Source organism: Parasteatoda tepidariorum, chromosome 1 (genome assembly GCF_043381705.1).
Source record: "Parasteatoda tepidariorum isolate YZ-2023 chromosome 1, CAS_Ptep_4.0, whole genome shotgun sequence".
NCBI classification, from domain to species: Eukaryota; Metazoa; Arthropoda; class Arachnida; order Araneae; family Theridiidae; genus Parasteatoda; species Parasteatoda tepidariorum.
In genome coordinates, this window is record NC_092204.1 from 60251894 (window position 1) to 60269042 (window position 17149).

Below are 17149 nucleotides of genomic sequence, written 5' to 3' on the forward strand. Positions count from 1 at the left end.
TGAATTGTAAGGTTTACAATTTCTTACATTATTTTAAAGAATGTAATTTTACACGGTGAAGTACAAAATTTGAGCGAATATTTTGAATAGTTCTAGAGAAATTGAATTTAAAAAGTCGTAGATTTAAAATTCGATTTATATATACAATTGATTTATGAATTATGTATATGATTGAATTATTAATATCAAATTTTATTATGTTAGTCAAAAATTTAAAAATTCGAATTCGTGGGGAAAATAAAACAGTTTGTACATTTAGAGAAAATACGTTTTGATTTGTGTCTGATTTCGTAATTTAAAATATCGTCAAGAATACTTAATTAGTATATTTAAGGTAAGCCCTTCGACCCATTAAGATTGAGTCCTAGAACGTGAAGATCCGATCATTAAATCAAAAGTTATTTAAGATGGTCTGTTTTTTTTTTTTTTTTCGGCACTATACATGTATTGAACTGATTATTACATAATTATGGTAATTCACCCTAAATTATCTGTTACTTTAAGATTCAATTAAAAATATTTCTTCTGCGCTACAATTTTATAATTTGTTAAAGTTTTTATTTACTTAAAATTTCGAATATTTATTAGACCCGAGGAATTTAGTTACATACAGTCATTTTACCGCTATACTCCGTATTTCTGCTTTCCTGCCAAGTGATTAATACCAGGGAGAAACAACTTCAACAGGGGTAAATTTATAATCGGAATTTAAAACTGAGTAGATGGGCTGGAAAACAGCTTTATTATGCTATACCGCATTTATTAAAGACAAGTTATGTATAGAAAGAAAATGAAAAATTAAATCTAAAACTTTATAATTAATAATGATTTTTAACTTAAGGTGCACCCATAAAAATTTCATTAAAAAATTGGGAATTATTACTATTTTTCTTTACATTTATTGTAAATAATTTAATGCTATTTTTATTTATTTATTTATTTTATTGGATTTGCAGTTTGTTATAGAGTAAAGTATACTTCCTTCGAAGCTTTTCTTTCAATTATTTTTTTTAAACTAAATGAGCAGTATTGTAATATTTTTTTTTGTACAGCAATGAATAAATGATTAATATTAAAAAAATCGATCTTTCTTGCATTTCGTCAACCTAACTATAAATACATCTTGTGAACAAAAGCTCTTGGATGACAAGCATTCTGTTCATGTTTTCAAAATCTTCATATAAAAATTTCAGTATAATTTTTTTTTTTTTTTTTTTTTTTTTTTTTTTTTTTTTTTTTTTTNATTTTTTTTTTTTTTGCTATTTCATACAACTTTTATGCATTATAGCAATAAAGGAAAAATAATAAAATATTGGTCTTAACTAACTCTAAACTACCTTTGAATTTTTAGAGAATACCAAAGATTTCTCTAAAAATTCTAAGCTCTCGCGATCTTCACAAATCGTAATTACGGGGAAAACGCCCCTTCATATTTTAGGTTTTCAACTACGGCTAGAGATTTTCTAAAGATTGTAAAAAAAATTAAAAATCCAGGTCACGACCAACAAAAAATACGAACATTTCCGAAGACCAAAGCGATTTGAAAGCTCATGGCTTACGATGTTATTACTTAGCTTACATTGTGCATGCTTTCACTTAATAAAATATTTTTCACGTATTGTGCTAATAGTCTTAAAGTTTCCTATTGACTTATAATTGATGAATGATTTAAGGATTGTCGATTTACATCATGGACACTTTTGTTTTTCTCGTTCAGGATAACGCTTGCAACAACAAAAATTAAAGGGAAGTTTCCGCTCACTTTCTAAATACTCGTCTGAAAACTAAATTTTTTCTTGACCAGTTAAAATCCAAAGCTCTGGAAATTGAAAAGAAAAATCTAATTTATATTAATCTCACTTTTTTAAAATTTTTTATACATTTTTAATACCAGTTTATTTATTAGCTATTGTTTGCTTAAAATTATTGTATTATATAATTATTTATTTTTATAACTTATTTATGTAAAAACAAATTTAAATATATAAAATTTTTACAATCCGACTTTAAATTACAAACAAATTCGATTACAAACTTTACAATTCGACAAAAGTTGATTTGGCCGAAATAATTAAAGCATTTACCACTGGTAATGATTATTTTTATAATATTTTTTTTTCTATCTTTAAACGTTTCTGGTTAACTATGTTGATCTTCCATAGCTATCGAGAAAGCTATGGAAGTTTTTTCTCTTATGTAACACTATAATGTGGATACGCGAAAGCCTATGAGAAAAAAAAAGAAGAACCTAAATTTAGACTTTACAAAGGACGAATATAAACTCCTATGTTAGATAAGGATAAAATAAATAAATAAATAACATTAGAATTCATTCCTTAGACTCGAGAATTGAATAAAATATCTTTAAACAGTATGTGTTACTTTTTAATTATGAGAATTGTAATGTTAGGACATAGAAATAGAAAGAGGAAAAAAATATTAGATACTGTGTTAATAAAATTTTTAAAGACTATTAAAAATAATGAAATTTTGCTACGTTATGAAACATAAGTATCACGCTAATATTGATTATTTACTGCCATAGGGACGAAACTAATGCAAAGGGAAGAATATTTTCAAGCATTTTTATATTAAATTTTAATAAATTAATTTTTGCTTCAAATTTTTGGTTTTGTTGTATAGTAAATATTAAAGTTTAGATTTTATAAAAACTAACTCTTTTAATTTGAATGTTACTATAGTTTGTGTTTTTTTCATGGTTTTGAATGCATTGTATTGATATGCATAATAGTTACTTTTTAATATTAATATTTATTTTATCATTTAAAAAATGCAAACTGCCTTTTTACAATTTTAAACAATAAATTTTTACATAACACATTTATTTCAATTTAGGTTTCAGCAAACAGAAATGTTTAAAGTGCTAATCTAAATCATATAAAGTTAAACTTTTAGAAAAATTCCATATTTCGACAACAAGAGCTTTTTTTACAAATGCGGATTTAAATTTTTAAAAAAATTTTTTTATAGATTAATATAATAACATAAAAATTATCGGTGACAAAATGAATAATAATATTAAAATTCTTAAGCAATTAAATTAGATTATTAGCTTTAAAACCTTATTTGATACACTACAGTTCTATACGGTAATTCTATACTGGAAACTACTTTTTCTTCATCTTATTAAAGCAAGGAAAACCACTTTTTACAACCTTCAGTTGATGGAAATTTGGTATTCAAAGGAAATAGTTTCACGAATGAATTTTTATAGATTTTAATTTTTTTTAACTACGGATATGTATCTAAGGATATTGAAAGGAAGTTACTAGTTTTGAATACATAAATCGCTAGGCTTAAACGCATCTGCTTAAAAGTGATTAATGTTAAATCACTGTTAATTACTTTTAGTATTTTTAGAAATTACTTAATGCACCGTATTATTAGTTTTAACTTTTATGTAAGTAAAATAAAAACGAAATATTTTAAGTTAATATTAAACGTAAATTCTCGTTTTTAAAATAACGCTATTTATTTTCAGATTTATGGTGTTTGGGTTTATTATATTAACTATGACCATGCGCCTTAGTTTTTATATTTAATTATCATTTTACTTCAAATTTAAGACCCTACTAACTCAGAAATGCATGGTTTGTTTTAAAATGCACTCATCATTTACTATAAAAATAAGTTGTTTTTTTTAATGTTACTAAAAAATTTATAATATTAATTAATGAACATTGAATCAGATCAATGATTTTAAAATAAAAGTAAATCATGCACTGGTAATGAACTGTTTTAAAATAAAAGGAAGGGACTTTTTATCAAAATATAAGGACGAAAAAAGCATAAAATGTAGTACATAATTTAACACGGAATGAATCTACAGTTTTTCAAGCATATCTAACATGACAACAAGAGTTTGTCTTTTTACCGGAAAATTTCTTATTTACCTTTCAAATGTTAAATATAAATAATTTATATTCTAATTTTTTTCTTCGGTTCTTTGTTTCGCTACGTTGACATGCATTTTATTCGCTTGCTTGACTTTGCTTTGACTTGATTTAAAGTTCAGTATGACATCCAATATGTTCGGTAATATTTTATCTCAACAACATAGTACACCACGCAATGGCTCAGGGGATAGAGCTTTCGCCTACCAATGAGGCGAACAGGGTTCGAATCCCAGTCGATACGAATTCCGCATCCGGCTTGCACCGACCACAGTCGTAACAGGAAATATCCTCAGTGGTAGACGGACCATGGGTTAGAGTCCTCTTCCCGTCAGGCTAACCGTGGGAGGTTCTCGTGGTCTTCCTCTCCATGTAATGCAAATACGGGTTAGTTCCATCAAAAAGTCCTCTAGGAAGGCAAATTTCTCCCAAGACTCGATTCAAGAGTTCCCTTGTCTTCTGGATTGGGTTCAAAATTACTAGGCTACGGAGTTGAACATTAGTAGTCGTTAACCCATCAAATTGTGTCGGCTGTTCAACGACGGTGATAAAAAAAAAAATATTTAAAAAAAAACATAGTACACCAAATTTGCTAAAAAAAAAAAGGTTTTGAATTTCCAGGAAAACATGCAAGATCAATTACTCAGATATTAAAAAAAAATTTTTTTAAGTAAATTTATTAATTACATGATGAATATATATGTGTTAATACATATGTGTTAATATATATGTATGTATGTTTGTTTAAGCACATTTAATTATTTAAAGTGTTTTAATAATCAACACGTTTAATATATTATTAGAATCTTTTTCAAAAAGGAGGTCATAAAAATCTATACTTTAAGTCACAAATTAATAGCTGTGTAAAAACGAATAGAAGCATTATGAAAATTAGCCAAATCATTATTGACTTGAAACTCGATAGACTTGGTATTAAAATCATAAAAACACATTTATGTATCAAGTATGACGAAACTGAAAGGCGTTCCTAATTTTTTTTCCTACTCACTTGTAATAAGAAAAATAACTTTCAGTTTTTTCTCACAAGTAAATTGATTTAGATTATTTTAATTCTACTTTTACTACGTTTAACCTTGGCAGTGATGAAGTTTTTTCTTCTTCCTTTAAANCAAATAAGAAGCGATAAAGGATAATCCTCTAGCACCCCTCTCCTAGGTTCATCTTAGTCCTTCACCCCTCCGATTTTCCTTCTCCGATTTTGACAATTGAAGATTGATTACTGATTACGCCCACTGAAGAGGGGGAAAATATCTGTGACGATCGAGGAAAGACATGTATCAAACATAGCATAAAAATTACGGTGAAAAAATGAATAATAATATTAGAAGTCTTCAGCAATTAAATTAGATTATTAACTTTAAAACGTTATTTGTCACACTAGAGTTTCGATAATTCTATACTGGAAACTACTTTTTCTTCGTCTTATTAAAGCAAGGAAAACCACTTATGACAACCTTCAGTTGATGGAAATTTGGTATTCAAAGGAAATAGTTTCACGAACGAATTTTTAGAGATTTTAATTTTTTTTTTAACTATGGATATGTATCTAAGGATATTGAAAGGAAGTTACTAGTTCTGAATACATAAATCGCTAGGCATAAATGCATCTGCTTAAAAGTGATTAATGTTAAATCACCTTTAATTACTGTTAGTATTTTTAGCGATTACTTAATGCACCGTATTATTAGTCTTAACTTTTATGCAAGTAAAATAAAAACTAAATATTTTAAGTTAATATTAAACGTAAATGCTCGTTTTTAAAATAACGCTATTTATTTTCAGAATTAAGGTGTTTGGGTTTATTATATTAACAATGACCATGCGCCTTCGTTTTTATATTTAATTATCATTTTACTGCAAATTTAAGACCCTGCTAACACAGAAATGCTTGGTTTGTTTTTAAGTGCACTCATCATTTACTATAAAAAGTACGTTTTTTTAATGTTGCTAAAAATTTATAATTTTAATTAATTATCATTGAATCAGATCAATGATTTTTAAATAAAAGTAAATCATGCACTGGTAATGAACTCTTTTAAAATAAAAGCAAGGGACTTTTTATTAAAATATAAGGACGAAAAGGAATAAAATGTAGTACATAACTTAGCACGGAATGAATCTGCAGTTTTTCAAGCATAACTAGCTTGACAACAAGATTTGGTCTTTTAATCGTAAAATTTCTTATTTACCTTTCAAATGTTAAATTTAAATCATTCATATTCAAATTTTTTTTTTCTTCGGTTCTTTGTTTCGCTACGTTGACATGCATTTTATTCGCTTGCTTAACTTTGCTTTTACTTGATTTAAAGTTAGGTAAGATATTTAATATGTTCGGTATTATTTAATCTGGACAACATAGTACACCAAATTTGCTAAAAAAAAAGGTTTGAATTTCCGGGAAAACATGCAAGATTAACTACTCTGATATTAAAAAATATATAATAATAGTTTAAGTAAATGTATTAATTACATAACGAATAGAAGTATGTATGTTTGTTCTAGCAGCATTCTACACAGATTAATTATTTAAAGTGTTTTCGCAATCAACACTTTTAATATATTTCTAGAATCTTTTTCAAAAAAGAAGTCATAAAAATCTATACATTAAGTCACAAATTTATAACGTGTAAAAACGAATCGAAACATTATGAAAATCAGCCAATTCATTATTGACTTGAAACTCGATAGACTTGGTATTAAAATCATAAAAAAACACATTTATTTGTCAAGTATGATGAAACTGAAAGGCGTTTCTAATTTTTTTCTTCTACTCACTTGTAATAAGAAAAATAACTTTCAGTTTTTTCTCACAAGTAAATTGATTTAGATTATTTTAATTCTACTTTTACTACGTTTAACCTTGGCAGTGATGAAGTTTTTTCTTCTTCCTTTAAATTATATGTTCATTTGAGATTTGCAATGTGTAGATTTTTATGACTTTATTTTCAATGAGGACAACTCGCCCCGAACATTTCACCTCTAATAAACATGCAGTTGATTACCAAACTACTGCTGAGATTTTAAATATAGTACATATTTTTTACACTATTCTTAGGACTTGTTTATTATCCTACTTGGTCTTGTTCGTCTACAGTGAACAAATAAACCTGGTGGGGTACCTGCTGACTTCGGCCTGATTGGCTACCAGTCACCAACTTGAAACCTCTTACTAAATTTATCTGCTGCCCTCGGTTTCTAAGCGTTTAGCCGACTAAAACCGATGAAGAGAAAAGATTCTTCGAAATAAAAAATAAGTTTCAAAACTCGCCAGAAATAGAAAAATATGACTCTGGTCGTTGAATTCGTATGCGAGTTAATTCATTCTATAACTAAATCGTAAATCTACCACAACTATTAAAAAAATTTAAGACCAGTGTTCTTCATAGTTCCACATACTGTGGAAATTGAAAATTATAAATTTTTTTGAAAAATTTTTCTCAAAATTTTCCCACCTTGTGTTTGCTTAAATTTTTTTTTACAAGTAACTTTTAATATTTTTATTGATTTACCTTTATTTCTTTTAAAGTTTTTGTCAGCTACGAGCACCAATATTGCGAGTTTGGAACGACTTTTATTTTCCATATCCTACACACAACCAGTCCCCAGAAACTATAAAGTTTCCTTCAACATCAATTGGTAAATCCTTCAGTAAAGTTTAGATCAATAAAAATATAAACTTAACACCCAACGAATAATGTTGATCTTCTTCACAACGATCAATTAGCAAACAATTAAAATGCCAGCGCTCGGTCCCTCCCCTTGTTGCCAAACAATTCCACTGTTCTTTATTAGATAAACGAGGGTGAATAAAGTCGTCTGCCCTTTTGTCACGGGCAGATGCCTTTGATCACGCGAGATTCCAACATTTTTAGGATCGTTGACCTTGTTAGCTTCCACAAGGCTAGCGACCTCTTGATCTTAAGATATAATTACACATAACTGCAACAGGAGACTACGAAAGACAATTTTTGGGCCTCTTTCGTCGTATGCAAGAACAAAGCAGCGTTTAATGTTTGTGTTCTACATTGAATTGTGGGATAGGATTGTTTTGGAAGGTGGAAACGACTGAAATGCTTAAAGAGTTAAGATGATTAAAAGAAAAGCCATGGGGATAACGCAGATTTGAATAATAAACATTTAAGTGCATTATTACTTCATATTGAAGATAAATGTAAATTAAAAAATACTGTTGGTGGAAAAATTGAAAATTCTAAAATTCAGTTTACTTTATTAAGAATTATTATTATTTTTTTTAAATAATAATTTAGGAGACTTTGCCTCCTGCTTGCTTCGCCCCCCCCCTAACCCCAATGATTGTTCCCCAATTATTTTTATTTCTTCTCCGGAAACATAAATTTAATTGAAAAATAAAAGTATTGAGTCTTCGTTATTGTTATTCATTACGCAATAGCGTTCGCCTCTTTATTTTTCGAAATTTTGAATTTAGCTTAAAAGACAAGAATTGACTGAGAAATGAACTCGTCTTTCAAGTGAAAATTAATAGCAAACAAGAGAAAAATATATGTTTATATGTATATACATACAAAGTCAGAAAGTCATAATTTAATACATTATCTGTTATATAATAGTATATAATACGTTTATGAATTATAGAACTGAAAATATATTATAGGTTTGTCTATTTTATTATTATTATTTTCTTTAATGAAAAAAAAATGTCATGTACTTCATGAAATGTCATAAATAGTGCTCCGAAAAGGAGGGGGGAAAAAACGGATTACCCTGAATAGCTTTTGATCTAATAATCGGGTCTTTACATTCTTGGACTCAATCTAAACGGCGCGAGGGCTTACCTCAAATATGCTGATTAATAAGTGCAGACGATATTTTAAATTACGAAATCAGACATAAAAACGTACTTTCTCTGAATAAACAAAACTTTTTTCTTTTCTTCGACGGATTCAAATTTCTGACCCCCAAGCCAAAATATGGATGGCCGCACTGAAAACGGTCTCATAGTTTTACCAGGAGAGGAATCCAAAGTTAGGACCCCTAATGTTAATTTTATTTTTTGCTTATTTCGCCATATCTCGAGAACTTCTAAAGCAAATTGAAAAATTTTTTCGCACAATTTTAAAATTTGTTCATCCAAAGATAATTTCATGCAAAAAATAACTTTTTGTAAATATTCATGACTTTTTAACAATGGTTGAAAAAATATTGAATTGTAAGGAATTAAATGTTTTGCATTATTTTAAAGGATATAATTTAAGGTAGCAAAATACAAAAATTGAGCAAATTCGATTGAAAAGTTGCGGAGAAATTGGATTTCAAGAACGTCAGATATTTAAAATTCGATTTCTCAGGAACTTTTCGACTGATTTCTTTCAAATTTTGCAATTTATCATGTAAAATTAAATTCTTCAAAATAACGCAAAAAATTGCAGTAAAACTTTAAAACTTTTTTCGACCATTATTAAAAAAATATTTAAAAATAATAGATACTTGCAGAATTTTTTTTTTTTTTTTTTGCTTGGCAATATCTTTGGATAAGCTGACTTTATAATGGTGCGTAAAATTTTTTCAATTCGTTTAAAAAATTCTCGAGATATAGCGAAATACGCAAAAAGTAAAATTAACATAAAGGAGTCCAAACTTTGGAGCGCTTTCCGGATCAAACTATTGGGACCATGTTTCCCAGATTGCGGCAACCTAATAAATTTTTGGGGTCAGAAATCCGAATCCGTCGGAAAAAAAAGGTATGTTTAGTCAGAGAAAGTACGTTTTAATATCTGATTTCGTAACTTGAAATATCGTCTGCACTTATTAATTAATATATTTGAAATCATCCCTTCGAGCCATTAAGATTGAGCTCTAAGATTGAGTTAAGAAAGAACGTGAAGATCCTATCATTAGATCAAAAGCTGTTTAGGGAGGTCCGTTTTTTATTTTGCGTACTGTACTTCAGAAAAAGTATTTTTTTCTTTCTTATTTAAAGTAAGAATTTTTGGTTCGATATGCTGTACCATGGACCATCATTCATGATGTTACCTTCAACTATTGGATATTGTATCTTGAATAACAGTCATTTTAAGTTCATTTAATTTAAACTTGTTAGTTGATTTAATTCGAATATCCCTAGTATTACTACCTAATTTACAAGTCGTCTGCATAAGCTAATTTAAATCAATTTAATCATAAACGTGAGACTAAATAATATTTTATTGGAATAATTAAACAATTTAATATAGAACATCAACATTTTTAGATGTTGTAAATTGTAAAATCCACAGGGAAACATATATTTGATATCTGGGCCTGTTGCACATACTTTTGGCCAGTCAAAGTACCAGTCCAAAGAACAAGAAGAATACTAGTTTTTAATTTTGTTACGCTTAGCAAATATAAAGTATGTTTTTAAAAGAATTGTAATGTTTATGTTTTTAATAGAATAGAGCATCTTAAAGAGAATGGCATTTTTGTTCTTATCTATCTTAGTTCTGTTTTTAAACACAATTCTTATTTCCGAATTAAACACTTCTTATTTAAATTAAATTTAACAATCAATAATTCTAAAATTAATTACCGAATGTTGCTGTTCGTTTATTCCATCTTCCCAATACATTTCTCTAAACACCATATAGTTTCACTTTCTTAAGTTATAGTTTCACATTCTTAAGTATTATCGTTTTCGTTCAGTAAAACAAAATGTAACGTGAGGTTGAACTTGCAAAACAGCAGCGATTACTATGATTTTTTAACTTTTTTTGTGTGTTTATTCAGTATTTTGTCTGTCCTTGTTATGGAATGCTATTTTAAATCTCTTATAACTCCAGAACCGTTGGTGCTAAGGTTCTAAAATTTGAACATTGACTACGAGAAGCACTTTTAGAGTCCCCAATCCGAAAAATCGCTTAAAAAATTTAATAATTCCATCCAGGAGAAATATTTGAAAATTTTTTTTTTTTATTATTAGTTTAACATTAGCCTTTGTCTCTATAAATGTTAAAAATACAGTTCTCTTATATTGTTGTCAAACTGCTTTATCACGTGATCAATAAATTTAATTAAATAATCTGATTCAACTTTCTGTAGTAGTCGGTGCATTTTTATTGGCCGGAAAACCACATGGTAGGAAACAGTTTTCCCTCATTAACTTCATTATTTTTTGGTTGAAATAATGTAAAATTAATAAAATCATAATAAAATTATCATAAAATTAATAAAAGTCATTAAGGTAAAAATTAAAATTAATTTTTTTTTCATTTCCTAAATTAAGAGTTTAAAACTAAAAGGGTTGTTTCGTTGTTATATAACGTAATTCTATATTACCTTAGTACGCGCAATTTTAAGATAAACTTATTTAAATCGATCCCTAAACTTATCAACTGCTCTATAATCATTATTTTTCATGAAATAAAATATTTTAAAAAGCATTAACTTTCCTATGGGTCTGCACGAAAAATAATAAATTAAATATTGCGTGTAGCTTAAAAAAATCGAGTTTATAAAGTCTCGGCTAATTTTCAAAGTATCATGCTCTTGTTATAAATAGTTTATCAAAATATGTTGTAAAAATTTCTATCGAATTTCAAAGAAAGCAGATAAAAAGTCGGTGGTGTTCGAATAACAATATCAAATCCAAATAAACCTCCGGCTTTTCATCTGCTTTTTTTCTTTCAAAAATTTTATAAATAGTTCTTGGGACACTTTTTTAAAATAAATTTTAAATGAAGATAATGCCTTGAAATTTAGCGGAGACTATAGAAACTTGATTTTAATAAGTTGCCCACAATATTTTATTTATGAACTTTTTTTGGAGACCCATAGAAAAATTGTCATTTTTTTAAAATTTTTTAAATTAATTTATTTAATATAGAGATATACAATATTACTTTTAGTAGGTATGTAGTGACGCAACATAGATCACCCCATCCATAAGCATATCGAATTTAATAAGCAAAATTGTAACTAATAAGGGCATCAAAATTCTTACTTTTTAAAATTTGCCATTATACTTAAATATTAAATGGCACGACCTCAATAACAGGTAATGGGTATCATCATTGCAAGAAGAAATGATGCAACTAAGTGGCATTTACGCAGTGTGTAATGCAGGGTAGGATTTCTCATGGTAACACTGCTGTCTCATGCTGGTTGCGATAATAACAAATGTTTTGAGACAACATAAAATAATTTGACAATAAATCTCACTCCTTCATAAATATGAGGAGCATTCATGTCTGACTACGAATTTCAAAGAACAAGGTTCGAGTAAGAAGAACGGCGAGTCAGAAATCATAAGTTCAAAAAACCACTGAAAGAGGGAACTCGAACATTTAAAAATATTTTAAAGACAAAATTTACATATTAATTTTAGGTGTGCTACGTTTTCTACAATCATTATACAAATGTTTTTTTTTATTTTATTGGATGTTGTTGTTGTTGTAGTTAATTTACGTCGCACAAGAGCTGCACAATGGGCTATTGGCGACGGTCTGGGAAACATCCCTGAGGATGATCCGAAGACATGCCATCACAATTTTGATCCTCTGCAGAGGGGATGGTACCCCCGCTTCGGTAGCCCGACGACTTGCACGCGAAGTCGAGCACTTTACGGTAGAACAGTTTAACGAGGACCAATACCGCACACCCTCGGTCCCTACGCAGACTAATCCAAGTGGTCACCCACCCGCACACTGACCGCAGCCAGTGATGCTTGACTTCGGTGATCTGCTGGGAACCGTGTCTTAACGATCAGTCTACTGCGGGACTATTGGATGTTAAATGTGCCTGTATGTATAAGACAAATCAAGATTAGATTTGGTGATTTTCATGACGGTATGGAGTGACTTTAGTTACCTCATGTTATGAAGAGTAGAATACTCTCGAGGATTGCTTTCTCTTACAAAGTTATAGGATGTCTAAGTTTAGTTTAAGTTAATGTCTAAGTTAGTATCTAAGTTTAGTTTTTTGCTTAATAAAAATTCTTGTNCGTAGTGATTATTTTCTGACATCTCCGCCGTACCTTTGCATTGCGCGTAATCAGTGTTGATCATTAAAAAGCAATTTAATTTAAATTCTAAAACTTTTTCATTTCCGTAAACCAGTATATTATTTTGTATATTGCTTAAAGATGTCAATTCATTACTCATAATTTCTTTGTTTGTTTATTGAAGCTTTAAAAGCAGAGATCATTCAGATTACGAGCAATTATATACTATAGTTTCGGTTTTGTTTAGTTTTGGTTTTCAGAACTTAGATTAATTAAAACCGAAGGAAGGATATTTACTTATCCAACCATAGTTATTAGTTTGAAGCGTCTGGTTCTATTATAACTGAAGTATAGATGCTTATATTAGCATTTTTTTATATTTAAAAATATGATTTAACAGAAGGAGTTCGAAACTAAAATCCTTTGAATTTTATAAGTTTACTATNGACCGCAGCCAGTGATGCTTGACTTCGGTGATCTGCTGGGAACCGTGTCTTAACGATCAGTCTACTGCGGGACTATTGGATGTTAAATGTGCCTGTATGTATAAGACAAATCAAGATTAGATTTGGTGATTTTCATGACGGTATGGAGTGACTTTAGTTACCTCATGTTATGAAGAGTAGAATACTCTCGAGGATTGCTTTCTCTTACAAAGTTATAGGATGTCTAAGTTTAGTTTAAGTTAATGTCTAAGTTAGTATCTAAGTTTAGTTTTTTGCTTAATAAAAATTCTTGTAAGTTCAAAGATGACTTTTTCATTATGCTTGCTTAGCATTTTCCACTACGCACTCAACTATGTCAGCAATTCACACTGTATGCGATTTGTCCTAGATCAGTGGTTACCTACTGGCAGCCCGCGGATTGCATTTGCATCCGGCCCGTGAACCCTCTTTTGGTGGCCCGCGAACTAAAATATATTAGTTGTCATTTTTTTGTGGACAATTTTCATAAAAAATCTTCTCTTTCGCTAAAAAAAAAACTTAATTTCTTCGTTTTTGTTAAATTTAACTTACCAACGGTGCAAAAAAATTTATTTCTCAGGTTTTGCCTCCAAGAAAATATTTATTCAAACACAAAAATAATCGTGCATGTTTTTTTATTTTTTATTTTATTTTGTGAATATAATTTAGCATGTGTGTATCAGAAATTTTCTCGGAGAAATTCTCTGATCCAACTTTTTGAAACCACTCATTTTGGACGAAATTATTTACATTTGTAAATTTCAAAACGCGTAAAGGAGGTAATGAATATCAGGTTTTATTTAAATTCTTTGAATTGAATATGGCATGAGCAGAAAAGNTGTATTTTGTGAATATAATTTAGCATGTGCGTATCAGAAATTTTCTCGGAGAAATTCTCTGATCCAACTTTTTGAAACCACTCATTTTGGACGAAATTATTTACATTTGTAAATTTCAAAACGCGTAAAGGAGGTAATGAATATCAGGTTTTATTTAAATTCTTTGAATTGAATATGGCATGAGCAGAAAAGAAATTTTTTTTTATTTCAGATGCCCGAGAATTTTTTTTCTCGTTATAATTCCTAATAAGTCGAAAAAAATATTTTTTGATAAAGTTGCGGCCTTCCATTTGACTGGTGTTTTTAATTGCGGCCCCCGGCCTCATGTAAGTTGGAAACCCCTGGTCTAGATGTACATGTGAATGTTGGGACACTACATGTAAGATGTATTGCTCGCGCATGCGCGAATTGCATCGGCTTACATATGCGAAACGCATGCAGTGAAAATGCTTAGTTTTTAGCCTCCTAGTGGTTTCAGATATGCTACACAGTATTAAATTCTGGAGATATGACGGGTCTGGTCACTGCACCTTCTGAATATGTAAGAATTCAAAGCATTCTTTGAACAACCTAGCCCGATGTGGACGAGCATTGTTATCCATAAAAAGGAGCTGTGGACCGATACAGAGCTAAAGAGAATCGAAGGGCTAGTTCATTCCTCTCTTAGAGCTGAAGCTACGATTTCCCTCCTCATAACGTCATGCTGCACCCAGATCTCGGAGACCGCAAGCAAAGATATTATGAAAACTTTGTATCATTCTCTCTGTAAAAATAAGTTCGACTCTTTCTTGATATTAGATTTCAAACTTTATGCAATTAACATATTATTTCCTTCTCAAAACATAATTTTAAAAAATTTTCTTGGCCAAAATATTAAATTAAATACCATTTTAAACTAATAAAAATATTTTACTAGTTGTCGTAAATGACGCTATAAATACTTTATTTTAAAATTTCCAGTTTTAACTTTCGTTATTAAAAAAAAAATTTATGCATACATCGACACTTTTTTAGATACTATTGTTCGATAACAATAACTTGTAAAGTTAGGTTAAATTTAGAATCTTGATTTTAAAATATGATGTTAATGGCAATTTGTTTATACTTCATCATTAGGAAACAACCTTAAACGCTAATCATTCTAACAAAATAATAATTTAGGTTCATAAAAATATTAGAAATTTCACAATTGGTTATAGATATTTAAGTTTAAAAGAATATAATAATATTAAAAAAATAATTATAATATAATTTTAAAATAAATAAATAAATATTTAGAATAACTACATTAAAAACTACGTAATAAAACTAGGAGAATTTTAACTCTTAATTATCGATACTTTTCATTTAATTTTTTATTTTTCTTGACTTCGACATTTTTTAATTTTTTCGTCTGTCTTTTTTTTTCTTTCTTTTTCTTCAAGTATCTGGGCGATTTCAATATAGAGGGCGAATTCTTATAAAAGTTCTAATATTCAAAATAAGCGTATTGCTGTTTTATTCACTGCGGGATACCGTCCCTCTAATTCACTTATAAATTCTTTGATGACACTTTTTGATTTTCTGTTCCATGCACACTTTGAAAAATTTTCTCAAATTCCTGACACACTTCCATCCATGCTGTTGACGGAACAATTAGTCCTTCCTTAGATAAGAGAGCACTTGATAGAGTTAGAGGAATTTCAAAATCATTCTAATCGGCAATCCAAGCAAACGATTTCTTATATCATCTTCATAATCTTGTTTTAAGAAATGCTTACTGTATATTCGTTCATTCATGTTTAAAATATTAACTGGGTCATTTCGTTTGCAATGTCGAAGCCCTTCTTTACATAGTTGTTCATTTACTTTAGGGAACACGTGGAAAATTATATTTTTTCCTTTTGTGTTTCTATCAGAATTTTTGTAAGTTGCTATCGCACAAACTGGCATTTCATAAATAATTTTAAATTTTTGTAATTCACTTCACAAAACTGAGAAAAATCATTATAGGAAACAAGGAATGTCTTGGAATATGTCACAAAAAGGAATGCTCCAATCTTAGTTAAAGCTAGCTAGACCGAACGCTTCGTTCCTGCAGTAAAAGAACCGTAAGCTTTGCGCCACCGTGACGTCACAGGCGAAAATCGGAAGTTTGGCACGGCGAGAGTTTCTTCAAAGGAGTGAACTAGCCCTTCTATTCACTTTAGCCCTGGGACCGATAGCACTTCCAAAAAATTAGATAGGGATAAAAGTAGGGCCGTTTTATCCATTAGGCACTGTAGGCAACTGCCTAGGGGCCCCGCCACGTTCAGGGGCCCTGTGATACAGAGAAAAAAAATTGACAATGTTTCTTAAACAGTAAAAATTTAATTCGAAATTTCAATGACGATTGTCTTGCTCTGTACATTACATCGACGCTATTTTAGTACATTTCTGAACGCATTCCAAATTAGATATTAATATTATGGTAGTTAGTTCATATATAACGCAGTAATATAATCGCAAGCAATTTTATCGCGGTAATTTTAACGCCGACTAATCAGATGACTGTACAGCAAGAGCAGATCAGTCGCATCAAGAATTCAAAACNTAATTTATATGATTGGAATTGTATGCAAAACTTTTTCAATCCGCTTAAGAAAAAAAAATGGGACATAGTGAAATACGCCAAAAACTAAAGTTTACATTAAAGGGTCCAAACTTTCAAACATGCTCCTGAAAAACTGCTAAAACAATATTTCCAGATTGAAGCTACTATATTTTGGGGGTCAGAAATCCGTATCAGTCGAAAAAAGCTATGTCTAATCAGAGAAAGTACGTTTTTTGTCTAATTTTATATCTTGAAATATCGTTACCACTAATTAATTAGTATATGATTTTAGAACCATTAGGAATGAGTAATAGAGCAAGAACATCCGAACTTTAGGTGAAAAGTTATTCTGGTGGGTCCATTTATTATTTATTTTTTTTAGC